Source organism: Micromys minutus (assembly GCF_963924665.1).
Source record: "Micromys minutus genome assembly, chromosome: 24".
In the NCBI taxonomy this organism is placed as follows: Eukaryota; Metazoa; Chordata; class Mammalia; order Rodentia; family Muridae; genus Micromys; species Micromys minutus.
In genome coordinates this window covers 16,906,564-16,918,217 of record NC_137959.1, presented here as the reverse complement: position 1 = coordinate 16,918,217, position 11,654 = coordinate 16,906,564, and positions in this window count along the sequence as shown.

Sequence of the window (11,654 nt, the reverse complement as noted above, 5' to 3'; positions counted from 1 at the left end):
TTCTTCTTTCCAGGATTCACATCTCTCCCTCAGCCCCCCAAACCCATGCTGCAGAGTCACTCACTGGGGGTGATGGCTTCTGCCTACTTGAGTCTACATTAATTAAAGAGCAGGCTCAGATAGGGGAGCCAAGTGTCTTATTTCATAAAGCACATAGCACGAACAATTTTAATTTACACAGAGAGTGTGACCGGGGTCTGAGCGGCAGGAAGAACCTCAGAAATTGTCTTGGTTTTTCAATCTGATAGCTCAAGACTCCGAGTTGCCATAAATTCTGATAAAATGTCTTCCCGGCGGCAAAAGACAATTTTTATAAGCTTTTGGACGGGGCTAATAAAGCCATAATCTACAATCTTCTATTATTTAAAGACCCAGCTTGAGGGATGTGATTTGTAAGGGTTTTATATATAAATAAGGAGACGTATATTAATTCTATGTCTCAATCTATCACCCTTTCTGGGAAGGAGCGGTGAACAATAAGGCTCTGGTTGCCCACGACTGGCCTCTTATCTGGCCCAGATCTGGAAAGGTCTGTGTCTAAGCCTTCCCCACAACACACAGAGTTCTGTGCCACCAGAAGGGTAATCAAAGTTGCTTGTGCTGGCACCCCAACTCTGCAGGCCTTGAGTGACATGCCTGACAAACAGGATTCCACTGTGACAAGGCCTGGTGGTGATGAAGGTGGCTTTGTCTTCTCTGAAAACAGACATATGTTGGGGATTTTCCTATCTCGTCTGGCCTGAGTTCTCCAGCTCTGGGGTTACCATGCCAATACGGTGCCAAGCATCCAATAACATCAGCTTAAGGGACAGAGCCAAGGGAAGCAGCCCTCACATCTGACTCCAGCAGTCCTGGTCTCCTGCTGAGGAAGCAAAGTAGGTTTTAGATGCTGCAGGGTCTGCCTGCTTTTCTCCTTGCAACACCAAAAGCTGGGCCATGAGATTGCAAGGCAGCTCAGCAGGAAGAGTGGCCAAATCCCCACCCACCAGCCTCCAGCTTCCCTCAAATCAAAAGGCTAGGAGGTGACAACAAAGAGCCAGGGAGCCCTCCTTAAAGGATAGAGACTGTCCTCTTAAGTGGTATACCAGCAGTCCCCTTCCTTTCTGCACCTACCTGAAGGACCAACACCAGGAAAGGACAGTGAACATGGAGGCAGATGATATCACTGATGAGCTTCCCTCCCCCAGTTCATGGCTTATGACCCATGGTGCAGAAGTTTCAGTGGAGAGGCAGAAGTGTGAAGTAGCTTCAGAGGCATAAACAGCATCCAAGTTCCCATTCCATTTGCCTGGACCTGGTGACACATATCTGTCAACCCGATACTGGGAAGACTGACGTGGGATCGGGAGTTTGGGGGTCAGTTTGGGCAACACAATGAGATGAGACCTGATCTTTTCAATTAAAAAAATAAATAAAAATTTGTGTCTGGCAGATTCCCATGGCCTCTCACGATTTCTTTAGCAAATGCTGTTTTTAGGGAAAACCACGGGAAGAGAGAATTGAGGGGCATTTTAATGGGCTAACAGACTGGATTCCAGGGTATGATGGGGGTGTAGAGAAAGCTTGAGCAGAGGAAGGGTCCTATGTGTGGGCGTGGAAGCAGGGTACTGCCTGGAGGCCCAGCAGAGATCTAGAGCCCTCACATGGCCACTCACTGTTAGGTCTAACCTGGGAACCTGTACAGATGTGCCACTCTACACCTAAGCTGCATAGCGACACATTTTATTTATGTATTTATTGATTTAATTTTTCAGACAGGCACGTACTATGTAGCTCATTCTGGCCTGAGCCTTGAAAACAGCCCTCTTGCTTCAGCCTCCTGAGTACTGAGATTAAAGTTGCACATATCACAACCAGCGGGACCCAAGTGTCCAAAAGGAGCTTGATAATCCATTGAGGGAGGAGAAAGGGGAACCTCTCATGTTCTCGAGTATAGACTAGCAGCACCCAGTTACCCTTGGTGCCTGAACCACCTCCCTAGCAGTTTCTAGGTTAGTCACAAACATATGCTCAGAAGTAGCTGTAGGCCTGCGTTTTGCAGGCCTCACACAGAGATCCCTGGTTCAGCTAGGTGCACGGGTTCAGGCGAAGGGGAGAGAAAGGGGGAACTTCTTCTGCTGCCTCAGCTGCTGGTGCTGCCCACCCTCTGTTTTACCTGCTGTTGCAGGACATCAGAAGAGGCTGGGCCAGCAAGAGACTGACAAGCTGGTGAGGGATGCAAGGGGGTGGGGTTCTGGCATTGATTTTGGGAGAACATGGCTCTTCCCCAAGCAGCAGTGTTACAGCTCTTGACAGAAGCTCTCAGACGATGGAGTGATTCCTGCACCTTTAATCCTTCTGGATAGAATTCTTATATACAGTTTTGGGATGGGTCAAGGTCTGACAACAGATACTTCCTATTGGTTTGGCCTGAGAGCTCTGGCATACCTCATCTACATATTTGGGGTGTGGTCCTGCTTCTACTGTCTTGATCCTATGTGACCTGTGGTCAGTTCCTCACCTGTGGAGGAGGGACTTGGAGCATTGCCCTATGTGACTCAAAGCTTTCTATAGGGGATTGTGGAGAGCTTTAGCTATGTGAGAGGGGCCTGATCTCCCGGGAGATTAGGAAGCTTCATATTATCCTTTAGGGTCCCCAGGGCTTTGACCTATCTCAACTGGGAATCAGGATACCTTTCACAGCCCACAGCCCAACAAGCAGCAGATTCCACACTGTGCACAGAGCTTTGGGGTCATGGTTCACCAGAGGTCTCCCAGACCCTTGCTTCTCCACTCCCTATAGCCTTCCATTTTCATAGCCCACAGGATTCCCCAGCCACCTCTTTCCAAGCCTTCAAAACTGACCCAATAGAAATGGCTAGATCAGTGGGCTCCGTGAACTGTGAGTGATCCAGGTGGCAAAGGCTGACTTTCCAAGGATGAGCATCTAACCCTGAAAGAACAGAAACTTAATTCCATTTTGGGAAGAACAAGACAGTCCTCTTTGTGCCCTGAGTCAACAGCTGAGTGGGAGCAACCACCTGTTTATAAGCTGTTCTCCATCTCCTTGGCAACCCACCTTCCCCAGTTGCAGGTTGACAGTAACATAGGAACCTTCCGGGCCACTGCCAATCTTGGAGAGAGGTTGGAGAAGACATGATATGGTGTCTCTTCTTCAAAGAACTTCATTTGGTCCTTTGACTACTTCCTTGAAGGCCCCATCTCTGAATACAGACATCCAGCAGGGCTATCAGGACATCAATATGGGAATGGGAGGTACATGAAGGTTGACTCCATCACAGACTAACTTGGTTTTGTCTTTCTGCCTCAGGGAATTGAATGTGGGATGGAAGCCACTGGGGAGGCAGAAAGAGATAAAGAGAGAGTTGAGGATGCTTGTCCAATCTCAGACGGAGTCAGCCTGGCTACTTTTCCAAGCTTCGAAGCATCCTTGGACATACTGAGTATGTGGTGGTTGCTCCCAGCAACACCCCTGCAGCTCTCACTTGACTTGCATAGCATCTCTTAGAGACAGAAAACCATCTCACCTAATATTAAATGACTGGATGGTTTCCCATGAAAAGCTAGGGTTCTGGCTTTTATTGAAGCATTCGGTTATGAACTCACTGAGGCCGTAGGGCAATGCCTGACTTCTCCAGCTCATCCCAGCCTTCTATTACCTCCAAAGCCACCTCTGACCATGTTTGGCCACAAAGCTACCTTACCTTCCAGGGGACAGCATAGCATGGGTCCCCTTTGATCCCAGATCCTCCATGAAGATAGCACAGAAGTCACAGAAGAAGTCTATTCCTATGCAGTCAGGAGGTATAGATGGTCCATATGGTTTCTGAGGGCCTCTTTCTTTCTGTGCAGTAAGGGTTCTCCCAGATGAGCACTCTATCCCTTCTGGGATGTGGAGATGTCCCGCACCCCATGATCCCGTCCCACCCACCATTTGGACAATGAGCACAGGAATCTGCAGGACAGAAACAATGGCTTTTCCACATTCCCTGCTGGCCTCTGCCTCCCAGGTTCCCACATAGAGGTTGCTTGGGGTTTATTTATCATTGAACACTGGGAATCTTTTGCTGCTTTGGGGCTCCCACCTAAAGCCGTTCTCATCGCTGGCCTTCTGATACTGGAGCTACGAAATTTCTTCTCTGGGCACAGAAGGAAAGAGACTCTTTAGTGAAGTGTTAACAGAAAATAAAAATGAAGGAAAGGGAAAATAGGTTCTCAAGCCCCACTGCTCTCCTCGCCCCAACGGCCTCAGCATTTACAGATCTGCACTGGGAAAATCTCACCATCCAGGGACGCCTGTGTTTCTGGATCGGTGAGCAGGGAGGAAGATGTTAGATCCGTCCCATCTCCAGCCGTGTCCAGCTCCCTCCAGCTGTGTCCATCTTCCTGCTGGACTACATGGGGGCTCTAAACAAGTTTTACCCTTCTCCCAAGGAACTAAAGAAGCATATCCGCCTGCTCTTATTTCTGCTTCCTATGGCTTCACAAAGCTTAGGCTTGACTGTAGAAGTTCAAGTCCCTAAGATTTTATGGAAATCATTGACATCTCTCAGGCTCTCCTGCCACAGCCCGATGCCACTGTCAAAGCTTCAATTAGAACGCATGTTTCTTAAAGTGCGTGTTTTCTTGATCAACCAGCCCAGAGAACTACTGAGAGGTGGTGGAACTTTTAAAAGACGGAGCTTAGAGAAGGGAAGTTAAGTCACTGGAGTGCTTGGAGGAGTAGCTGTCCCTGCCTGCTTCTTTTCTTTTTACTTAACAGCTTCTTTTGCTAGACTCTCCTCCATAATAAGCTCAAACCCAAAAGCAATGAAGCCAACTGACCACGGCCTGAAACCTCTGAAACCATAGCCTGTAAGTTGATCCACTCAGGCATTTTGTCACAGTAACAGAACATTGATGAACACAGTGAGAAAATTAACTTTGTAATAAGCCTGTGACATCTTAGGGTTTATGCTTTGGCGGTGGCGGTGGTAGTGGTGGTTGTGATGGTGGCGGTGGTGGTGGTGGTTGTGATGGTGGCGGTGGTGGTGGTGGTTGTGATGGTGGCGGTGGTGGTGGTGGTTGTGATGGTGGCGGTGGTAGTGGTGGTGGTCATGGTGATGATTGTGGTGGTAGTGATGGCTCTTATGTCTTGGTGGTGGTGTGGTGATGGTGCTAGTGATATGTTTTATTTTTGCTTTTAATAGCAACTAGAATCAAGATGCTAGCACACAGAAGTTTTGTGTGTGAACCAAGCATTATATGTGAGAAGGTTCTAGAAGACTAGGAGCTCAGAATGCCTCTGGGATCCCTGAACCTCAAGAGCAACCACTTTCACTCAGACTGGGTTGCCTCTTTCTCTGGGGAAGCCTGAGATCTCGTGGATCCCAGAACTCTCAGGCGTCTGTGGGTAATGGGAATACATTCTCTGTAGACCCCAAAATGACCAAGGTGGCCAAAGTATGGGTGTTCCACGGCTGGGCATGGCATTTGCAGCAGGCCTCAGGTGCAGCGGTAGTCCATGGAGCTGAGCCAGCAGAACACTTGTGCCTGAAGTGGTAAGCTCCTCATGACTGTTAGAGCAGCTGTCACTCAGATAGCCTGTTTCCTTAACATGTAGCTACTTTCCATTAAGTGACAGAGACACCTCACGCTTCTCCTGTTTGTTGTGGTCTTGTCCTCTCCCAGCCCAGAGCCTCAGAAGCAGAAAGGCTGTAGGCAGAGCTCCCCAAACCACAGTCTAACTCGGAGCTACTTGACACCGTTTAAAGCCAGGACCCCGATGAGCTGGACTTGTTTGTTGGAAAACCCATTTCCTCCCCTCTGCACTTGAAATCAGGACCGACTGAAAGGCCCTTTCTCCAGATCTGGAGTTGGCAGCCGCTCAGAGGAAGGCAGCTTGAAGCCAGGCGGGCTCTCTATTATTCTAGCCATGAAATGGGTGTGTTCCTACATAGCCCATCTAGCTCAAATGTAGGTGAGAAATAGTACACAAAACAAACAAACAAACAAAAGACCCAAAAATGACATTGTCGGTTAAAATGCTTTCTGCATTTAAGAATGGCCAGCCACCTCCTGTAGTCTAAAAGAGTAGGGAGTTGCTCTCTCAGATAACCAGATAACAAGAGGATGGCACCTTGGGACATTGGATCAGTGCTCTGATTTGGGGATCAATGTCTAAGGACTGTTTTATCTTTCAGTTCCACCATCCTAAGCACACTAGCTTTGGGTTGCAGGTTTTGGCCTCCTGGTTCCAAAATGGCTGCTGGCTGTTTATTTTCATGCCTTTATCCAAGGCAGGGGCGTGGGGAGATTAAAGCCAAAAGCTTTGTCAAAAGGAAGCTTTATCTTTGTAATTGTTTAGAGAAATCATCCCTCCCACCCCCCCTCGTGGACCAGATGGGAAAAGGATTAGCAGAAGGGAAGGGGTTTTGGATGGGCAATGGATAGTGTTTACCATAAAGCCACAGACTGAGAGGAACCAAGCCCTGGCCCTCATCCTATGCCGAAGGTGGCTGTGCTTTCAGATCTGCCCCTGACTTCTCCAGGCCTCGGAGAAACTAGCCTGGGGCAGAGTCAGGCATTCCCAGAGGAATCTTGCCTTTGAGGGAGTGACTGTAGATCGAGTGCCTTCTAAGTCACCTCTCTTCCCACAGCCTTCATCCAGGGCTTCCCTCCTGATTTTGAATGCTTTCCTCTGTTTTCTTTTCTCATTCATTTATTTAATTTAAAAGTATGCATGTGTCATGAATGGGTGTGTACATGTGTAATTGTGTGTGATGTCTACAGAAGGCAGAAACGTCAGCTCCCCTGAAGCTGGAGTTACAGGAAGCTGTAAACCAGCTGATTTGGATGCTGATTGGGAAATGGACGCTGGTTCTCTGGAAGATTATTTTGTGCGCCTTTTTTTTTAAATGTAGACTTTAATAAGTGTCCAGGTCAGCTTGTGGGAAAGCTGACCGAGATACACAACATAGGAGATACATGTGACCACCTGGAGTTTCTATACTTTATTCTGTTTACAGAATATTTATTAAGGTTGCTTAATATATGGCTTTGCATTCGACATTATGGAAGTCTTTTCTTGTAAAGCTAATTCTTCTGTCTGGTGACAAGCAGCAGCCACAATGATCACTCTGTACCCCCATGCTGGATAAATTCCATTTTCTCTTGAGACATAGGTTTCCTCCTGTATTTCTGAGGTAATGATTTTATTATTTCTGCAGTGTCTGGTGGCCCCTGATGCATCAGTAAATCTGGGGACATATTTCCTTTAGAATGCTGTGAAACTACAGAGGAGTGTGTGTGTGTGTGTATGTGTATGTGTGTGTGTGTGTGTGTGTGTGTGTGTGTGTGTGTGCGCGCGTGTAGATTATACCAGCATACAGGCTCCAGTTTAATAATAATAATAATAATAATAATAATAATATATCACATTTTTCTAAGAAAACCTAAATTAAAGACCTCCTGGCCTCCCTCTAACCTCTCCTCCTTTTCTCCCCACCCCAGGATCAAATTCATCTCTTCCAACTTCTTTGTTGGATACCTTCACTGAACATCCAGTGGGAACTGCCATAGCTGGTCCTGTGAACCAACGGGGAACTGAGTTCTTAGAGCAGAGCCCAGGGCTTCAGTTCTCCTGCTGACAGCTCTGGCAAGAGGGTCTGCTGGGAGACTTGGCATGGGAGGCTAAGAGTTCTATGTACCAGGGTGGAGACATCAGCGAAGGGCCTTCTGCTTTGATCCCGTTTGAGTTTGCCCACCTCCTAGAGTCCTGTTCTAAATCTCTGAGAGCCTTTAATGAATGGCAGTCAGCATTGGGGACTTTTAAAAAGTTGCTCACATTAATTTGGCAGAAATGAAATCTAATTGAATCCCTCCTGGATTTCCCCCCATTAACTTAATGTTATGGACTTTTAACGGATGTTTTAATTAGACGTTCCTATTAATGGGAATATGGCTCAATTTTCAAGTGAGGGCCTAAGCTGCCAATATTCCCATTTGGATGTTTAATTAAGGTAAAGAAATATGAACGAGTTTCACTGGGTTGCTCCTTGAGCTCATCGGATGCTGATAGGGTCACAGTAGACTAGGCCTCAGAGGGAATGGAAAGACAGTGTGGCCTGGGACAAGTCAGGTACCCAGTCCTGTAGAGAGGGGGACACAGCCAGATGACCACTTTTCTGCATACTTTGCATTCTGTTTGTTTTTCCCCCAGGGGTTAGAAGGGGTTGCAGAATAGTCAGTTGGCAACTGTATCTCGGATTCTGTGGGTTTTCAAATAACCTATTATTTCCCAGGTGTGAGGGGGTAAGTGTTTGAGCTAAACTTAGTGGGTCTTTCTTCCAAGCTACACAGATTTCTGGGCTTTGTGGTGTAGGGGTCTGTGGTCAACTCATAGATCGACAGGGGCTGGCTGAACAGTGATGGTCTGCGGGCCACCTGAGATCATTGTGGCTTTTACCAAAATGTCACTCACCACCTTGCTATAGAGAAGAGTCTTGGGGAAAGAGCCACCAGAAATTAAACTCCATGATCAAACACCAGTCAAGTCTTTGTGGTCACCACTGTCTCATTGGCCAAACAAGTCATGTGATGACCATAAGAAACATACAGACCTGGATAAATCCTTCCTGTAATGACCCCACAGTGGCAGACTGGGTGACAAAGTAGGGGGTATAAGGACAGAGGAGGTTTTCCAGCTCTGAAACCAAGAGAGGCTTCTAGTATAAACTCCTGGAGAGCACCACCCATGAATGGAGTGGGACACATGGGAGCCACTGATGAATGCCATAATTGAAGCTCCACCCCAAGTCCCTTCCAATCACTGCCTGCCATAGTTCCAGGAGTGCTAGGAGAGACTGCAGCTGGTTATCTCTGTTAAAGTCCATGCGTCCATATTTTAGTGTAAAATCTCTTGGTGTTGGAAGATTGGGAACAAACAGGTTTAAGATTCTGTGCAGTCTATATTGTTGGGTTGTTCTTAGGTATGGGGATGGGTTCGAGTTGTATGTGGTTGGATTGTATGTATGTTATATGGTCTGGTATATGTAGAGGCCAGAATAGGCTGTTGGGTCTTCTCCCTTACTCTTTTGAGATAGAAGTCTCTCACTGAATCAGAATTCCTAAGACATGTGTCTCCATCCAGCAACCCTGGGCCCACATCCATGCTTGGTCTTCTACCTGGGTGTTGGAAATTTCTCATGTTTATACAGCAAATGTTTTTAACCACTAAGCCATCTCTCTGGCCAGGAATAGTAAGTCTGAACAAATATCTCACAAAAGCATGGTCAGAATGGTGCAAACCAAACTTTATGACAGGCAAGAGGAGCGGGAGGCAGGCAAGATGGCATCGAAATCAGTGAAATCAGTGGTTCTCAATCTTCCTAATGCTATGTAGCCCTTTAATACAGCTGCTCATGCTGTGGTGACACCAACCATAAAATTGTCTCATTGCTTCTTCATAACTGTAACCTTGCTGCTGTTATGAATCGTAATGGCAAACATCTGATATGCAGGATATTTGATATGTGACCTCCAAAGGGGTCGTGACTCACAGGTTGGGAGGTCTAGATAAATGTTCTTTAAACTCCTTCCACGAATGGTCCCTTTGCACCCAAGAAATAGTAGACAACCCTAGACATGTAAGCGCATGAAGTAGGAACACAAATTAGACATTTGCTGTTAATTAACTACAAAGAGATGTACTTTAAAACAATTTTAACACACATATGATCCACTGATTAAAGAGTGAAGCAAGTTTGCATACTAATTAGAGGAAGGTGCTTATTTGTTCTTAAATGAAGAATTTAATATTGGATAAATGCTGAATGAAGCAGGACATACAACTTTGGTGTTTTTCAGTCTATTGACATTCTGGTCATCAATGTTGAGGACACCACTTCATAAAAAATATACCCAGTACAAATGGCAAGATTATATTCAGGACCACTTTAGAAACTCTTGGGTATCATGTCCTAATTCCAAGACAAAACTCATGTCATGATTTTTTTCAAATGTATTAATCAATTTATTGTATGTGCATGGATGCTTTGCATGCAAGTATACCTATGCACTGCATGCATGCCTGCTGCCTGCTGAGGCTAAAAGAAGGTATTGAAACTAGAGTTACAGATAGTTGTGAGCCATCAGATGTGTGGGTGCTGGGAGTCAAACATGGGTTTCCTGGAAAAGCAGCAAGTGCTAACTGTAGCGTTAACCTCTCCAGACCCCCATGTCTTGATTTTTTTTAAATGAAGCTCAAATATGAAACTCAAATGGCAATAGGAAAACACCAAATGTTTAACACAACCCCTAAGATATACCAAATGTATATTAGATATACCAACTGGGGAACGATGGGGAGAAATAGTAAAAATCTTTGTTCTGCCATGTGTAGTGACACACACCTTCTAACCCTGCACTAAGGAGGCAGAGTTGGGCAGAGCTCTGTGAGTCCAAGACCAGCCAGCCAGTCTACATAGTAAGTTATAAGCCATGGAAGCCTACATGGTAAGATTCTATCCAAAAAATAAGTCCTTACTTCTTTTAATCCAATCATTACTTTTCTAGAATAGGATCTTTTGTATGTGCAGTGAAGACATCGCATACAATAAAAACACTGCAGTCTCGACATATAGGAGAAAACGCAGCAGCCGTGACCTACAACAGTTGACTTGTATAGATAGTGAGGACACTGAGCTGCAACATGCAGCACTGTGTCTCGAGCAGCATTTGCTGGCAGTATGGTGTGACCCTACACAGTGCAAATTCTGAGAACCGAGCAGCAGTGTGGTCACAGCATACCATGTGTTCAGGAACCATCTTAGACTCATTGTACCCCTGGTCTCCAATTAACTCTTTATCATGATGCCTCTGAAACACTGTCAATTTTTTTTGTCACCTTCACCTTCAGTTAAGTGTCCCCTATGGGATCATGACCTGCAGCTTAAGAAGCTGGACTCGATATGAACAGAAGATATTGCAGCTTGTACTTAGAAATCCCAAGTGTCACTGACTGGATGGAGTGCAGCTATCTGTGTGATGGGATAGTGCGGAGGCTTCATCCATTACATCCCTGGATCCTTCATGGGAACAGCGGGAAAATCAGGCTGATCTGGATCCCTGGAGATTATGTGATCACATGTACTTCTGACACAATAAAGGCCTGGGGCTTCATAGTATGCATGCTCAGACACAGCAAGTGGATGTTCTAAGAACTGGCCAGTGTAGTTCAATCCCTCTTAGTACCACCAATCAGTGTAGAGCACCAACAAGCACCTTCAGAGCACTACCAAGCAGCATCAAGTACCACTGAGTACCACAGAGTGTCACATAGCACCACAGAGCATCACAGAGCATCACAGAGCATCACAGAGCATCACAGGGCACCACAGAGCACCACAGAGCACTACAGAGCATCACAGAGCATCACTGAGTACCACTGAGCACCACAGAGCATCACAGAGCATCACAGAGCACCACTGAGCACCACAGAGCATCACAAAGTATCACAGAGCATCACTGAGTACCACTGAGCACCACTGAGCACTACAGAGCATCACAGAGTATCAGAGCATCACAGCATCACAGCATCACAGAGCATCACAGCATCACAGCATCACAGCATCACAGAGCATCACAGGGCATCACAGAGCATCACAGGGCATCAC